The sequence below is a fragment of the Hemitrygon akajei genome, chromosome 4, assembly GCF_048418815.1.
Source record: "Hemitrygon akajei chromosome 4, sHemAka1.3, whole genome shotgun sequence".
Lineage (NCBI taxonomy): Eukaryota > Metazoa > Chordata > Chondrichthyes > Myliobatiformes > Dasyatidae > Hemitrygon > Hemitrygon akajei.
Genome location: NC_133127.1, coordinates 147,267,723 through 147,283,904, shown reverse-complemented (window position 1 = coordinate 147,283,904; position 16,182 = coordinate 147,267,723). Strand labels below are relative to the sequence as shown.

Here is a 16,182-nt window from a genome sequence, read left to right as displayed (position 1 = left end):
TCATGTTCTCAAGGAATATGAAACATATTTAATAACACATCTCCAACTAATATTGGAAAGTCATTTTCTATTAGGTAAGGTTCAAAGTAAATGTGAGCATTAAATGGTTAAGGATAATTTCATTAAAATTTTGCAAACAAACTACTTCAAAGAATATCTGAGCTGAAAAAAGCAGCAACACTTGAATTATAAGGATAAGGAACTGCTTTGTGCATTTCATTATCTTTCACAACTGACTAATGTGGAGCATCCACTATAGTATATTATCTGATATTTAAAAAAAATCATTCCAGAGGGTTCGTTTCTTTCCCCGCTGTAAAATAAGACAAATTTAAAAGAATTGTGGAAATAAGTAGATTCTATTTGATGCTTCACTTTTTTTAAAATGATGAAACTCTGACCAAACATCTGTATACAGTACACTTTTCAGCACTGAGCTGTTTCAAAGCTCAATTGTGCATTTTGCAGATAAAGTGAGAAACTACTGGAGGCTGTATTGTAAGCAGTGGTTGCCATGGCAACTCCAGTTTCGAGAGCTGGTTCTCCATTACCACTTAATTTAGGCTTCCTAATTGCATTCCACTGAAATAGTAGCGACAATATCTGCAGAGCTAAACTGCATGCCCAGTCTAGCACAAACCTCTTTGAAACAGGCTTTTTGAAAGCCAGGAGCTATAAAAACCCAGCATGATGCAGAGTATATGAGAAACCTGTAGCTTGGATGTGCTACAGACTGCTTTCTCATCCTCAGGAAGTTCAGCTGCACCACTTCAATCTATGAGTTCATCCTACATAAAGATCATAAAGCACGGCCATGTGGAAACTTGCCTCTGGACTGACATTTCTGTGTAAAATACGTTTAATTGTATGCAGCACATGGTGTCATAGCCATCTTATTTCACCACACATCAGCAGGTAGTCAGGAGAAGGCTATACTTCCCTTGAACTGTCCTTGTCCCACAATACAAGGAGAACAATACGTTCACAGCTTAAATTATTTGCGATTGTTCAGCTGTGCGCTGAGCAACCGTCCGTACGTGACCTAAAGAGAGTCTCGTCAGAACCACTAGACATAAAAGCATTCCAATTATCGACCATGCTGCTTTAATAGAGGAGGCAACTAATATGATAGTGAAAGTGATTCTGCCAGCAAGGAGCTCTTTGTAACTGTCAGATTAACACTTGAGCCAAATTCTTGTAAATCAGTCACATTACGTTAGTGGTTGCAAATAAATAGTGAAGTCATTCTGAATGTAATCACACAATATTCATTTCCTACACAATGTATGTTTCATGTTGTAAACTATTCTAATTTTAAGAATATTAATTATTTTCCAATTAAAATGATTAGACTGAATGGGGGGGGGGGGGTTCTTGTTTAAAAATATTATATAATAGTTCCAGATTATTATTTGAGGTTTACACTGGACTAATATAAATACAAGTTATTTATTCTGCCATTTAAAATATTCAAAAATGCAATGTTATCAGGATTTTTTAGATATTAATTTCTAGCAACAGTAAATTCCTAAGTAGGCAGATTATTTAAACATAAGGTACTTGACAGAAACAAAATGTGCTGTAAGTTTATACACTATTCTAAATTATTAGCACTGAGCTAACTAAATTTTACAACTAATAAAGATAATTAAATATTAATAGTATCTTGATATTCGGTTAATTCATTAACAGTCCCCAGAGCAGTCAGACATCACAACTACTGATCCAGAATAGATTGAGGGGAAACATAGTTTGCCTATTTCTCTAAAGGGAAGTGACACAGAGTGCAATGTTGTTTTGTGATTATATTTAGGGAGGGAACAACCTCAACTATCGTACACTCAAATATTTTACACAGACTTAGCAGGAAATGTGACTTCAAATGCACCGTGCAACACAGAGGAAGTAACTCTCAAGAGAAATTAGCAGTTAAAGTGAATACAGATATGGGCTTGAAATGTGCTTCAAGGTGAAATGCTCTATGGTGAAACCATTTAAAAAAGAGTGGACAACTAATGGAAGTTTTACCACAACACAAAATCAATTTTTATTTCCTGCATTGTACTGTGACACCTTTGCTACTTTTGGCTTTTAAACTACCTGTTCTTCCAATTATAGAGAATTGTGACTTAAAACTGGTTTCTTAATAAGATGAGAATAATAGAGTATTGTTTCGATGTTTTACAAGTGTCTTTAGGGTAAAATAGCTTGAAACTTGCAATAACATGGCCTCTCTACTTATGAGTACTTTAGTCTTAGGCAAAGCAAATGAATTATTCTATGATTAGGGTCTGGAAAATACACAGACTGCTTCCTGTTGGACATTAGCAACCTTAGAGCAAGCATTCTTTAGAAACAAGTACAACTGGTAAATGAAGCAATATTTTAACAAGAAATAAGATGGAAATTTGTTTAGGTCTGAAATTTTTGGTCTGAAAATAGTTCATTGCATTTCCCAGACATTGTATGTGGGAGACTCATTCAAATTTTATCTATGGATCACATCAGCCAGTCTTACAATCTACTGACATGTAGACAGCTTCCCTGCATGCAGTGCACTGGAGATGTTGGTGACAATGCTGAGAAAACATCCAGCAACAGCAGAAGAGCGTGGCCAACACCAACCTGCAGTAGTGGCCTGGAGAGAGAAACGCTGCTCCTGATCCCCTTGGCCCTTCATTATAGTAAGCTATGATTTACAAGTCTACTTATTGATTGTCTCTAGTTGTTCTGTAAATGCAAAATCTTAGTCAGTGGTATGAATTCGAAACTGAGAGGAGCATGAATTCATTGGAACCTTAATCAGGTTTTAGGCACTTTTATGATGAACTATTGTTTGCTCGGTAAACGGAAGTATGTCTGGACTTCAGGAGCCATTTGGGCACAGTAAAAAAGGATTATGAAATTGATCCTTACAGTTGAAAATAATAAGGGATAACCTTTTTCAAATTTATAATACCTTACAGAGGCTTGGCAGGGTAGATGTTGAGATGTTTTCACTAGTGAGAGAGTTTGAATAAAGGGGCCTAATATAAGGGGTCCAGTCATTTAACAAGGTGGTGTATAGAAATGTCTTCTCTCAGAGTATAATCATTCTCTGGAATTCTCTGCTCCAGAGGTGTGTGGAGACCAGATGAATAAATTTATTTAAAGTGGAGATAGATAGATATTTGAAAGATTAAGGAACTGAGTGTTATAGGGAACTGTACAGAAGAGGGAATAGAAGGCAGCATGAATCAGCAGTAATCAGATAAAATGATGGGCAGGCTTGAAAGAGAATGGTCACTGAATTCTGCTCTTATTTTCCTGTGGCTTAAAACTGGTTTATTAATAAGATGCAAATGATAGAATATTGATTTTCTTACAAAAGGAAAAAGGATAAGTTGGAACCAAAGTTTAGACAGACAAAAACAACAGAACAAATGCCAGAATCACTCATCAGTCAGCATCTGTGGAAGGAGAAGCAATCAATAGTTCAAGTCCAAGACCCTTCATCAGCAGAGTTTTAGATATTACTCAGAATCCTTTGATTGGTATGCTTATGATGGCTGACTTCCCACTCATTCAAGTAGGGCATAACAAACAGTGGTGCAACTTACAGCTCACCTAATAAGTTCTGATTGGCATCAGAAGTCAAGGATTTCCTTGTGAGGCTTAAAGAAACCCCGCTAGAGTTAATGAGAAAAAATTCCCAGACCTTTCTTAGGCTGCTTTGGTGAGCAACTCGTTTCTGTTTCTTTTTAAAATTCATATAAAAATTTCAGGTTTGGTTATAAAAATTGTGGATCTCAGAAAAGGACCTAATTTGCCTTGGGCAAATTTCCTCACTGCTTGAATTGAATATGCATGATGGTTAGGTCCTATCTACTAAACTGACCTGGTGATTATAACTATCCACACATATAGTTTCATTAAGGGATAATCATGCTTCACTGTCTATGAGTTAATTCAGTATTGTGGAATATCACTGATTAGAGGATCTTCAAACATTTACAATGCCAGTAATAAATCACAACATCATGTTTGAGAGACCTTGTGCAGAGTCAAATATAAACTGAAGGTTAGCGCATTGATTCACAAAACAGATATCTAATTGAATAGTAAGGATTGCAGTGTTTGTTTAAATAATTTTCAATATCTGTGCCTGCTTGTACATAATCAAACGTTCTTAGGGTTTGTCATAACTAACACTCAGATAGAATTTCGGAGCATGGAAATAGGCCCCTTGTCTCAAATCGTCTAAACAAGATGTTACTTGTTTTAAATAATACTTAAGTGTAAGCATTGTCATTTAAGTTACTAAACTCAGAATTGTAATGTAAGTCTTGAAGATCATCAAATGTAATAGTAAGTTTAGAGAGTTATTCTAGTTATATAAAAATAATGATAGGATTGTGATATCAGTCATTCTGCATATTTAGCGTTGAGTACCTGAGCTCAAGATTATTGTGGCAATATTTGTTTACAGTTGTTTGATAGATTCTATTTAATATTATTACTCATTAGATGGTTTTCACTAAAAGCATGATAGCCCATATTTACTTGTATCCAATTGTTACATAAAAGCCTTTACAAATATTTACTATTTGTGCGACACTATGGGACACGTAATGAACAGTTTGATGCTTATTCAAGTAAAAAATTGGTTTTGTACTGATGTTCCAAAGCTTTGTCTTGTAGATTTACACATTTTATATCAATGAATTCACAGTTCAAAGGAAATAAGCACTCATGGATAGTCATCCAAGCTGAGTAAATTCCATGCATGAGCAAAAACTGCATACAAATATGCAAAAAAATCTCTTATCATTATACAATGCTTAGTACTGATTAAAACGAATAGAGATCTAAGAAAGGCAAGAAAATAAAAGCTTGGGTAAGACCAAATCTTTGGCTCAAAACTGCGGCTCACTTTTTTATTAAACTTTCAACCAATATTATCTTCCCGATGTGTGAGAATTGACCAAGTTTTCAGTTAGGATTTATGATTATGGAGATTAGCTCTCGCAGAATCAACAGAAGATAAATAGAGCACAATAGCTTAAAACTTAAGTGGAGATATAAGAATCACAATGAGTGGGTCTCAAAGACAACTTTAATAAACCATATTAATGCCTGATATGAGGTAGTGTTCTAATCACTCTCAGTGGAGTCACTGGAAAGATGGCTTTTGGTTACTATTGAGAGATGTACCATCAGTTGATTGATTTATATACTGCGGCATTCAGAGGAAGAACTGCCTTGCTTCAGCTGTTTTACACTGTCAATTAAAGTAGTGTCAATGTGGTTTAAATTGGGATAGAACTTACAAAGAGGGCAATAGCTGCGAAAAAAAAAACAAAAGGATCTATGAAACTGAAACCAATGAGATAAATTCTGTGCTGTAGTGGAATTTTTGTTGCAATGAAGTTGGGCAGACTTTTCTATGTACCGAGGGTTAACAAGGGGCCCCAAATTAGGTTACAGATTTATGCAGATAAAAAGAAATGAATATTAGACTATTCAGATGATAATTTCTGTTCTATTATTATGAGATCATAGATAATGTGCATCTTAACTCCAATCACTTACAGCATTCAAAAATAAACATCATGGAGATGTCGTCTCACTGTCTTAGAGCTCAAATCTTGATAACGAGGTTGGGTACTGTTTGTGTTTACTTTGTGCATTCTCTCTGTGAGCATGTACTTTTCTCCAGAAGCTGCTTGGTAGGTTAATTGGCTAGTGCAGGTGGCTGGTAAGAATACAAGACCATAGACCATCATATACAGCTGCAGAATGAGGCCATGACCCAATGTGAATACTCCACCATTCAATCATGGCTGATTCTTATTTTCTCAATCCCATTTCCCCCCCTTCTTCCTATAACCTTCAACATCTTTTCCAACAAAAACATTAATAGCTGGCTTAAATATACCTGACGACTTAGCCTCCACATATTCCTGTGGCAATAAATTCACTACAGTCTAGCAGAAGAAATTTCTCCTCATATCAGTTCTAAAAGGATGTGCCTTCATTTTGAATCCATGTCCCTGGATCCTAGATTCTCCTACTAATGGAAACACCCTCTCCATGTCCAGTTTATCTGAACCTTTCAGTTTTTGGTAGGTTTCAATGAGGTCCCTCCTCATCCCCCTGAGCTCCATTGAGTACAGGTCCAGAGCCATGAAAAACTCTTCATACATAAAGCCTTTCCTTTCTTGGACTATTCTTGTGATCCTCCGCTGCACTCTCTGCAGGACCAGCACAGATACAGGGGCCACAATTTGCTCACAATATTCCAAATGTGGTCTGAGCAACATCTTACAAATCCTCAACAGTACATCTATGCTTTTATATTCTTGTCTTCTCAAAATGAATGCAAACATTGCATTTATCTTCCTTACTACCAACTCAGCTTTCAAGTTAATGTTGAGGGAATCTTGAACTAGGCTCAGAAGTCTCTTTAAATGTTTGATTTTTGAATTCTCTCTCCATTTAGAAAATAGCCTGTATCTTTATTCTTCCTAGCAAAGTGTATAACACTGCACTGTATTCCACCTACCACTATTTGCCCACTCTCTAGGCCTGTCCAAGTTCTACTGTTGCTGTAGCACTAGCTGTACCTCCATCTGCCTTGGTATTGCCTTGGTATCAGGGGAATATTAATTGGCACGTGTGACTTGGACTTCTAATCTTTTTTTTCTCCAGTTCTGATGAAGGGTCTCGGCCTGCACTGTTGTCTGTTTACTCTTTCCACAGAGTGAATGGGTTTTGAGGAAATAAGTGAGAGAAAATGGATTGATGTGGTTTCTCTGAAAACTGGAAGTTAGATGGACTGCATGGCCTTTTTCCATGTTTCAAGAAAAATAAGAGAAAATATCAGAAATAAAGAAAAGGCTACAATGCTCCTTATTGGTATAATAGGAGTGCACTTCCATTTCCTGGTCTTTTCTGCTATTTACTTGGCCCCTTTTCTAGAACAGCTTCAATGCAAGTTGTTTTATCCTCTAACTATGCATTTAGTTTTTTTAACTTTTTCTACTATCCTCTTAATTTGACAGCTTTAGTCAGATTTATGAAGATTCCCTGGTCAATTATTTCTTTAATCAAGCACAGAATAATTTTGGTCTTTATTTGGGTGATCTGTTAGTTAAGATATTGGAAATAAATTTCATTGATTTATCCAAGACATAGAGTTCTTAGGAAGAATTGCTACAATCTTAATTGGATTGATAAACTAAGTTTAATTTCTTTAACTGCATTTATTCTGCTATTTCATACTTACATCAACATTCATCATGAAAATTCTCACAGTAACTTATTTTTATAATTTTCAGAAATTTAAAATTCCTTCTTTACTCCCATCTTCTCACTTTTTGCAAAAGTTCATCTTCTTTAAAGAACAGGCTTTGTATCTAGCACTTTGCTGCTTTATTCAGCTTTCTTAGTTGAGTACATTCTAATTTTGTCAAGTCTTTTTTATTTTATCAAACTGTTAAATATCTCAGTACTAGCTTCTGATTCAATACAACAGCCACATATGCATCTGTTCAATATTCTTGCAGCTAGTGCAAAAGCACACTTAAAGTGCTGGAATTAAGTTGTTTTTGGCTCACACCCTCTCTGAGTAAAGCTAACTCACGAAATCTATGCCCAGAGAGTCAGGACGCTTGTTAGACCAGAGCAAAGGCTATTAAGTTGCTATTACATGCAAAATACTCTTTTATTATATTTTCTTTTGACATGTGAAGCCATTTATCGCATATTTTTCCTACTGATTTGGCACATGGATGTTAGAAAAATTAAGGGCGATGTAGGAGGGAGGGGTTAGGTTAATCTTAGAGTAGGTCAAATGTCAGCAAAAAATCATGGGCTGAAGGATCTGCACTGTGCTGTAATATTCTATGCCGTATGTTTGAATGTCAGCTCTCACGGCAAACCCATCAGATCCATTTCCCAGTTATTTTGCCGAACCCTATTCTCTCTTACATGCCCGTCAGTTACTCCCAATGTTCCTATCACACATCTGCACTAGAGATAATTTACATAATCAGTTAACCCACCAGCCAGCACATCTTTGAGAGCACCCAGAGGAAACCCAAGTTTTCAAAGGCAGAAAAAGAAGATCCACAAAGACGGCATCAAAGGTTGTAAGAAGATACGTACACTAAACCTCAGCTGAAGATAAGCCTGGCAGTTGGTGATTAATTTACATAAATTGAAATGAACATAAATTCTCCTCCAGATGTTACCTTTCAAGCTTTTTCAACATCCAGGATAGACACTGGCGAGGCTGCCTTGTGTTTCAGTCACTCAGATCAAACCAGGTAGCTCCAGGAGTTCATTAGTTTTCCATAGTCTTATCCTTAAAAGACATAGACCTTGAAGTGCACTAAGCCTATCCTACCAATGAGAGCTTCAAGAAGGTAGTTTAGGATGTCTCCTAAATGACTGCCCAAGCATTGTGCCAACCTGTTTTGTGAATGTGAGATAGCTGAATACTAACTAAATATAGTTTATCTCTCTGCTTTCCACTCTGCATAAAATGAATTCTTCAAGTTCATCATTGCTGCATTCAACCTGCAATTGATACAAAGTCTGATTTATTTTTAGCAACACCAAAAAATAACAATAGCTTGAACAAGTGCAGCCCCACTAACACAGAACAATAAATGGTTCTGGGACAGTGCCGACACTTTTAGTGCGTTCCCACAATGCCTCTTTTCAATCAGAACTATTCTTCCATTTCACCCATAAACTAATTCACAATCATCAGTGTGCGTCCCTGTGTACGGGACCATTTTACAGAAGTGCCAGAGAAGTTTCTCTGAATGTAAATCCTTTCAAACAACCACTTTATAAAGTGCAATTTATATTAGTTAGTATGCTGATCAATCTACATACATTATTAGGACTCCTGTTTAAAAAACAGATTTGATATTGAATGCTAATGGACACTTATTAAAATGTATATTCCACATTATGCTAGATACTAATTCGGGTCTCAATATCGATGATATATGTTTTAAGTTAGACAGAGACCAGAACAAGAATTAACCACATTCATTTCTTACTGAATACAAGGCTTAGCTCAGATCATTAGTTCATTCTGTTTCACTGCCCAAGTTTAAAGGCTGTGTTACTTCTAATTATGTGCTGTAAAAGACGAAGCCTTGTATGTCCAACAGCCTGCTAAAGTTCTGTTCTCCATAAAGAGTATCAATTATTTTTCACAATGTAAAACCTTCCTGGAGTGTAATAAAACCTAGTGCAATTATAGTTAGCCAGTAGTCTTAGTTCCAGATCTGATTAACAAGGCTTTCCTGTGAAGATTGAAGATATCACTGTGTGTGGTAAAGAGAGCTCATCCAAATTTAGTGGCTTTAAAAAGTCATGGAGATGGGAATGTTAATCCACCTTGTATTAGTGAGAAAAGTTCACCAACTACAGCAAAACCTCAGTTTTATTGCACTTTAGAGTAGAAAGATGGTGTAAGGTTTCTGCCGAGATACGTAGAACAAGCATACTGAAGCAAAGAAGCTCATTTGAAAAAGAGTGACCAGAATCTTGTTAAAATAATTATTTTGAGGAAGTGTTTTAAACAGATAAAGGAGATGAAGAAGTAGATGGAATTACAGAACATGAGGCCCACTTAAAAGGGAGTCTGACTCCTCATGACGAGGTGGAGCAAAGGAGAAATGGATAATTGGATGGAGTTAAGAGGACTGGGAAATTCATTGAACAGGGACATTGAAAAAGGTTTCATTCATGAACGGTTCGAGAAGAGAGTTAAATATAAGGAAAATAAATTTAAATTAAATGGGAGCTTAGGGGAAAAAATGACACTGCTGTTGCACCACAGCACCAGCCACTTGGGTTCAATCCTGACCTGTGAGGAGGTTGTACATATCCTTGTGACATCAGCTTCCCCTGAGTGCTTTGGTTTCCTCCCACGTTCCAGAGATATGCACTTTGGTAGAATATGATGGTCATTGTAGATTGCCCTTGTAGTAGTTTGGATAATAGAGTTGCTACACACATGAGAAGCATAGGTTACTGGGAAAATTAGAGAGAGAGAGGTGTAGGTTTGTTTTGGGAACTAGCATAGACTTGATGGACCAAAATGGCATTCTTCCATATCAAAATCTGAAACTGAAGTCTGTGAGGGAAGGGGTGCTTGGTGAGAACGGTCTTTGCAATGTGGATGATATGGGACTGGAAGCTCAGATTGTTGAATAATCTACAAACTTTGCAAAAAGGTATCGGTCCATATGAGGCAGTGTCTGAGTGGGGCTTGAGATGTGGGTGAAGGGAGGGACCTAACAATAGTGCTGGAGATGATCGGACTGGTCTTCCAAATGTTGAAGTGAAGCCATTCGAAAGCAATGAAGGACCATAGGTTTGTCTAGTCATCCATAGAGCCAGCAGAGCTGTTGCTTGCCTTGGAAATCCAGAGCTGGTTGTCCACCAGCAAAAATTTTGGTGTTTTAATGGGGTAGCAATAGCTTTACCACTTTTTAATATTACTAAGGCAGAGTTTTCAACCACCCTAATACAACCACAGCCACACTATATTAAGATCTTTGCTTATGGGGTTTCCTTGTGTGATGATGCCATGAAACTCACATCGCTATTTTCAGCCTGACATCTCCTATTGGTCCATTGCACGTTCTCGAAGATGCCAGTGGAGGAGTGACACAATGGAAGAAATAGGTTCTGTAATGATGGCACCGGTCTAGGAGATCGTTCCCTAGTCAGGCTGGTGAAGGTGCAGAAGGTAAGTTCTTCAAGGAGGACCTGGATGTTTTTCAGTGCCTTGGATATACCTGAATTGTGGACAAGTCATTGTGTACAGAAGGGAGATCAGATGAAGTCTCGTCTCTTTGAGCTGGAGTTTGTATAATTTCCATATTGCAGCAGCAGGAAGTGGGAAATTAGTGGCAGTAACCTGGGTTGAATGTAAAGCTAAGAATTAGCATGACATTAACCCCAAAAGCAAAGCATTTTAGAATATAAACAGAGGAGATCCTGCAGATGCTGGAAATCCAGAGCAATGTAGAACATGCTGGAGGAAATCAGTAAGGCAGGCAGAATATATGGAAGGAAATATACATCTGGAGAAGAAGGATGCTTATGTGAGAATGCTGTTCTTGGACTACAGTTCAGCATTCAACACCATAATTCCCTCCAGGCTCAACAAGAAGCTCAGAGACCTTGGCCTTCACCCTGCCTTGTGTAGCTGGATCATGAACTCCCTCTCAGATCGCTGGCAGGTGGTAAGAGTGGGCTCCCTCACCTCTGCCCCTCTGACCCTCAACACAAGTGCCCCTCAGGGCTGTGTACTAAGCCCCCTCCTTTACTCTCTGTTTACTCATGACTGTGTCACCACCCACAGCTCAAATCTGCTAATTAAATTTGTTGACAACACTACACTGATTGGCCTAATCTCAAGTAATAACAAGGCAGCCTACAGAGAAGAAGTCATTACCCTGACACTGTGGTGAAAACAAAACAACCTCTCCCTCAACGCCGCAAAAACAAAGGAGCTGGTTGTGGACTACAGGAGGAATAGAGACGTCTAGACATCAATGGATGTGGAGTTGAGGGGGTGGACAGCTTTAAGCTCATCAGCATAAATATTACAGAGGATCTCACGTGGTCTGTACATATCGGTTGTGTGGTGAAAAAGGCACAACAGCAGCTCTTTCACCTCAGATGGTTGAAGAAGTTTGTTATGGCCCCCCAAATTCTAAGAACTCTCTATAGGGGCATGACTGAGAGCATCCTGACTGGCTGCATCACTGCCTGGTATGGGAACTGTACCACCCTCAATTGCAGGACTCTGCAGAGAGTGGTGCGGACAGCCCAGCACATCTGTAGGTGTGAACTTCCCACTATTCAAGACACTTGCAAAGATAAGTGTGCAAAAAAGGACCCGAAGAATCATTAGAGACTCGAGTCACCCACAAACTGCTCCAGCTGCTACCATCTGGGAAATAGAGCAGCAGCGTAAAAGCTCCAGGACAGCTTCTTCCACCAGGCCATCAGACTAAGTAATTCATGCTGACACTGCTGTACTTCTATGTTATTTATTAGGTCTTTATTCTTTGGAGCATAGAACGTTGAGGGGGGACTTGATAGAGGTATTTAAAATTATGAGGGGGATAGATATTGATGTGGATAGGATTTTTCCATTGAGAACAGGGGAGATTCAAACAAGAGGACATGAGTTGAGAGTTAAGAGGCAAAAGTTTAGGGGTAACACGAGGGGGAACTTCTTTACTCAGAGAGTGGTAGCTGTGTGGAACGAGCTTCCAGTAGAAGTGGTAGGGGCAGGTTCGATATTGTCATTTAAAGTAAAATTGGATAGGTATATGGACAGGAAAGGAATGGAGGGTTATGGGCTGAGTGCGGGTCAGTGGGACTAGGTGAGAGTAAGCGTTCGGCACAGACTAGAAGGGCCGAAATGGCCTGTTTCTGTGCTGTAATTGTTATATGGTTATATTGACTACTATTCTGTTGTACAAAATATTTATTAAAAATTACTATAATTGCACATTGCACGTTTAGGCAGAGACGTAATGTAAAGATTTTTACTCCTTGTGTATATGAAAGATATAAGTAATAACGCCAATTCAATTCAAATAAACAGTCCGCATTTCAGGTGGGGATTCTCAACACCTCATCTCACCTACCCACTAACCTTCTCACTCACCTATCATCTGCCAGCTTGTACTCTGTCCCCTCCCTCATCTTATTCTGCTTCTTCTCCTTCCTTTCCAGTCCTGATAAACACTGTTCCCACTAAGCTGGCCACACAGTAACTGAAATGCTCCCATACACATTGCCTTCATTGCCACACATCTGGACTAAAGGCAACCATAAAAATTTTACAAAACATGAGTGTTTGTTGTACAGGTGTCTCCCCCCATGCCCCCCGTGCAAAGGTAGAGTGTTCCTATGAAACCTTTCTTAAGCTGAAATGGAGTAAAGCGAAGAACCATTAATTTATATGGGAAAAATTTTCGTAAAAGCGAAAATCCTCTTTGTAACGCGAAAACAGGTTTCTAATGTAGGTCTTTTATAAAAGTGAAGTGGCGTAAAGCGAACATTACGTAAAAATTTGTAAAGCACCTCTATTGTATTTCATTATACCCTCTTGTACACGTATTACACAATTAAAATAATTAAAATGCTGTGCAGTTTTAGGTCCATGTAAAATTTTCCTGCTGAGAGAAATGGTTGGTCCGCACAGCTGTAAAAAAAACATTAGAGGGAACTTTGCAGTCTCTGCCTGAAATATCCATTCTTTATTCCCCTTCATAGATGCTGCCTGGCTTGCTGAGTTCCTCTAGCATTTTGTGTACATTTCAGGTTTTATCTGAGCTTGCAAGAGGTCAGATCTCGGTGAGGACGAAGAATATAAAGTGAATGATGGCCCTTTAAGCAGCATGGTTTTGGGGTAAATACCAGTAAGAAAAACTGGCTGTATAATGTGTAAATAAGAACTGTCATTTTTCAGATCAGTGAGGATGAAAATCTCATTGGAGAAAACTTTGTTTGCTGCCCAACTGCAGACAGTATTTCGGGGAGTTTTGTGTCAGAAAGATAGTACCAGGATAAACAATATTTTTGTTTAAAATTTGGGTGTCATAGTTCCTGGCATGTATTAAGGCATACAGAAGTGTACACAGCAGCACAATATTAGCAATTATCAACTGCACAGCACTGAATTGGTCAAAGGCTACAGAGAAGTTGAGGAGGACTGCTGATAAAGGATTGAGGTCATGGTCTAATACCATAATCATATTGCACTGAAAACACACAGTTGGTGTGTTTTTTTGCATCATGATTGCAGCAAATAAAGACAGAAAAATAGTGAATTATTAATAAAACTGGTCTTTGAAATTTAACAACTCCCAACTCGTCGCTTCAGTTTTATTTGAGGCTGTGAAGCAGGATACTCATATAAGGCTGATACAAACACCTGATGCAAATCGGTTGCTGATTTAAACTGTAAATTAAAAGTCAATGCACGTATTGGGCAGGTAATTAATTAAATTTAAGACCTTATAGCGTAAGAACTGACTGGGTGCAGCCTCTGCTGAAACTCTGGGGAAATCACGTTCAATCTGGGTCATCAGGATGCGAACTGAAGGAGATCTCAAGGGTTTGAAACAAGAAAAAGGATTTTATTTTCCTTTAAAGCTTGTTACTGCTAAAGCCTGCTGCCACTTCTTGGATTCAGCTTTTGACTGCACTTATACAGTAGCTACTGATCTCAAATAGTACAGTTACAGCCAGGCTGGCAGGTTCTCTTTTAATCTTCAGGTTGGGGGGGGGAAAAACATAGGGATCACAAAGAATTGCCCTGACTCTTCTTAAACCTGCTAATTTATGGAATTTAAACCTGAGCTTTATGACCTTATGTAAGGATGTTTTTATGCCTTTTGGGGTGAGAGGGTGGGGAGAGCATGTGGATGCATCCTTAACCTTGACACCAGGCTGACAACGCAGTATGCAAGACATGTTCTTCCAGCAACTGTGTATATAACTTGATGTTACACAGTGTTTGTTATGAGAGCATTTGTGCTTCTGCTTGCCTGCACTTCCACCTACATGTCACCACCTTTCACATGATCGTGGAGACTGCTAGAATTATATCCTTTTGTTGTTAATAGCAAGGTTTTGCAAATCAGGTTCAATACTAGTCAAATGTATAGCAAAAGCTTTATAGCCTGCTGTAGTAATACAGACTAACCAATAGTGATAACAATATCTCGTCCTCATTATTAAACATATTCTCCTTGATCAGATTTGATAACTTTCAACATCTAATGCAGAATGCTGGGAGTGAAAAGGAATATAGTATTGAAGGGGAACAGCGCAGGTAATGGCAGAGATAGTATCCTCTCTGGTTGCTAGCACGAGTCCTGGAGGTTGTGTTGCCTGCCTGGTGGCAAGTCTAAGGGCAGCTTCTCAGGGATGGAGAGGGACATGGAGTGGGATGGGAAAAGACCCATATGTCAAGGATCAGATGAGAACCAACAATAAAGACAGGATAAAGAACGAGTTTCTGCTGAAGGGGTATGAGCATCTTAAAACCTAATTACAAAAACCAGAACCACAAACAAGGTAATCTCTGGATTACTATGTAAGCCACGTGCAAATTGGGTGAATAAGAGCAGAGAATTGAATGCACAGCTCGAAGCGTGGTGTGGGAGAAATGTGCTTTATTTTATGGGGCACTGGCACCACCTTCAAGGAATGAGGAAGCTTTTCTGCAGGAATGGGCTTGCCTTGAATTCAGCTGTGACCAGTGTCCTAATGAATAAATGCATAGGCTGTAGCAGAGACTTAAAATTAAAAGTGGAGGGGAGGTTTCTGATGAAGGAATGCAGAGATAAAGAGGAAAGACAATGTCATAGGCTGGGTAGAGAAATGTGAGATGATAACTGAAGTCTGTTAGAAAGGAACAGAGACCCAAATGCAAAATTATGCTTTTGGTTAAAGTCAGTGCAGGAAGAAATATGGTACAATGTAAATGAATTACTGACACAAATAGAAAGAAATAGGTAGGATGTAATAGTCATGACAGAAACATAGTTACAAGGGATCCAAGGTCAGGAATTAAGTATTCCAGGGTACTTAACTTTCTGAAGAGATAGGCAAAATGGAAAAGGGGATTGGATTGCTTTTATTATAATAAAATGACAAAATCCATAGAGATAAAGGATCATATCTCAGAAATTGAAGAATTATAATCATGTTGTGTGTAGCTAAGAAGCAGAAAAAGCAGACAACATTGGTGGAAGTTGTCTGCAGGCTGAAATGGCAAAGTACAGCATAGTATAAATCAGTAAATTAGAGGGGTATGTAATAAGGGGTTTATAATAATCACAATCTTTATGCATATACACTTCAGATTCTTGCTCAGCTTTAATCCCTTTGAATTTGATCCAGTAGGACTATCATGGTACCAGTTCAAAAGATTGCCAGGGTGCAATTTAAAAATCCTATCCTCTTTAAGTTTTTCGAACTAAGGTGAATCCATTTAACATTGGGAAAGTTGAAATCCCTATAACAATGATCTTATTGTTTTTATACCACTGTGATTGGTTGACATTTTTGTTCATTCATCGTCCATTGAATATTGGGAGGCCTATCATATAACCTCAGCAAAATGATCACCCCTCATTT

The 16,182-nt window shown here is 38.2% G+C and overlaps 1 protein-coding gene and 1 long non-coding RNA gene across 13 annotated transcripts in view; one reads left to right on the top strand and one right to left on the bottom strand.

The window, feature by feature from the left end:
- LOC140726749 (PC3-like endoprotease variant B) overlaps positions 1–16,182 on the bottom strand; it is a 753,656-nt gene that overhangs the window by 89,356 nt on the left and 648,118 nt on the right. The window lies entirely within an intron of this gene.
- Positions 1–16,182, top strand: part of LOC140726751 (uncharacterized) — a 178,135-nt gene that overhangs the window by 133,869 nt on the left and 28,084 nt on the right. For 10 of the 11 annotated variants that reach the window (XR_012098715.1, XR_012098719.1, XR_012098717.1 and 7 more), the window contains one exon: positions 2,460–2,684. The exons of the other annotated variant lie outside the window; for it this stretch is intronic. This is a non-coding gene — a long non-coding RNA (uncharacterized lncRNA). The remainder of the gene's footprint in view (positions 1–2,459; positions 2,685–16,182) is intronic. 11 annotated transcript variants of the gene reach the window in all.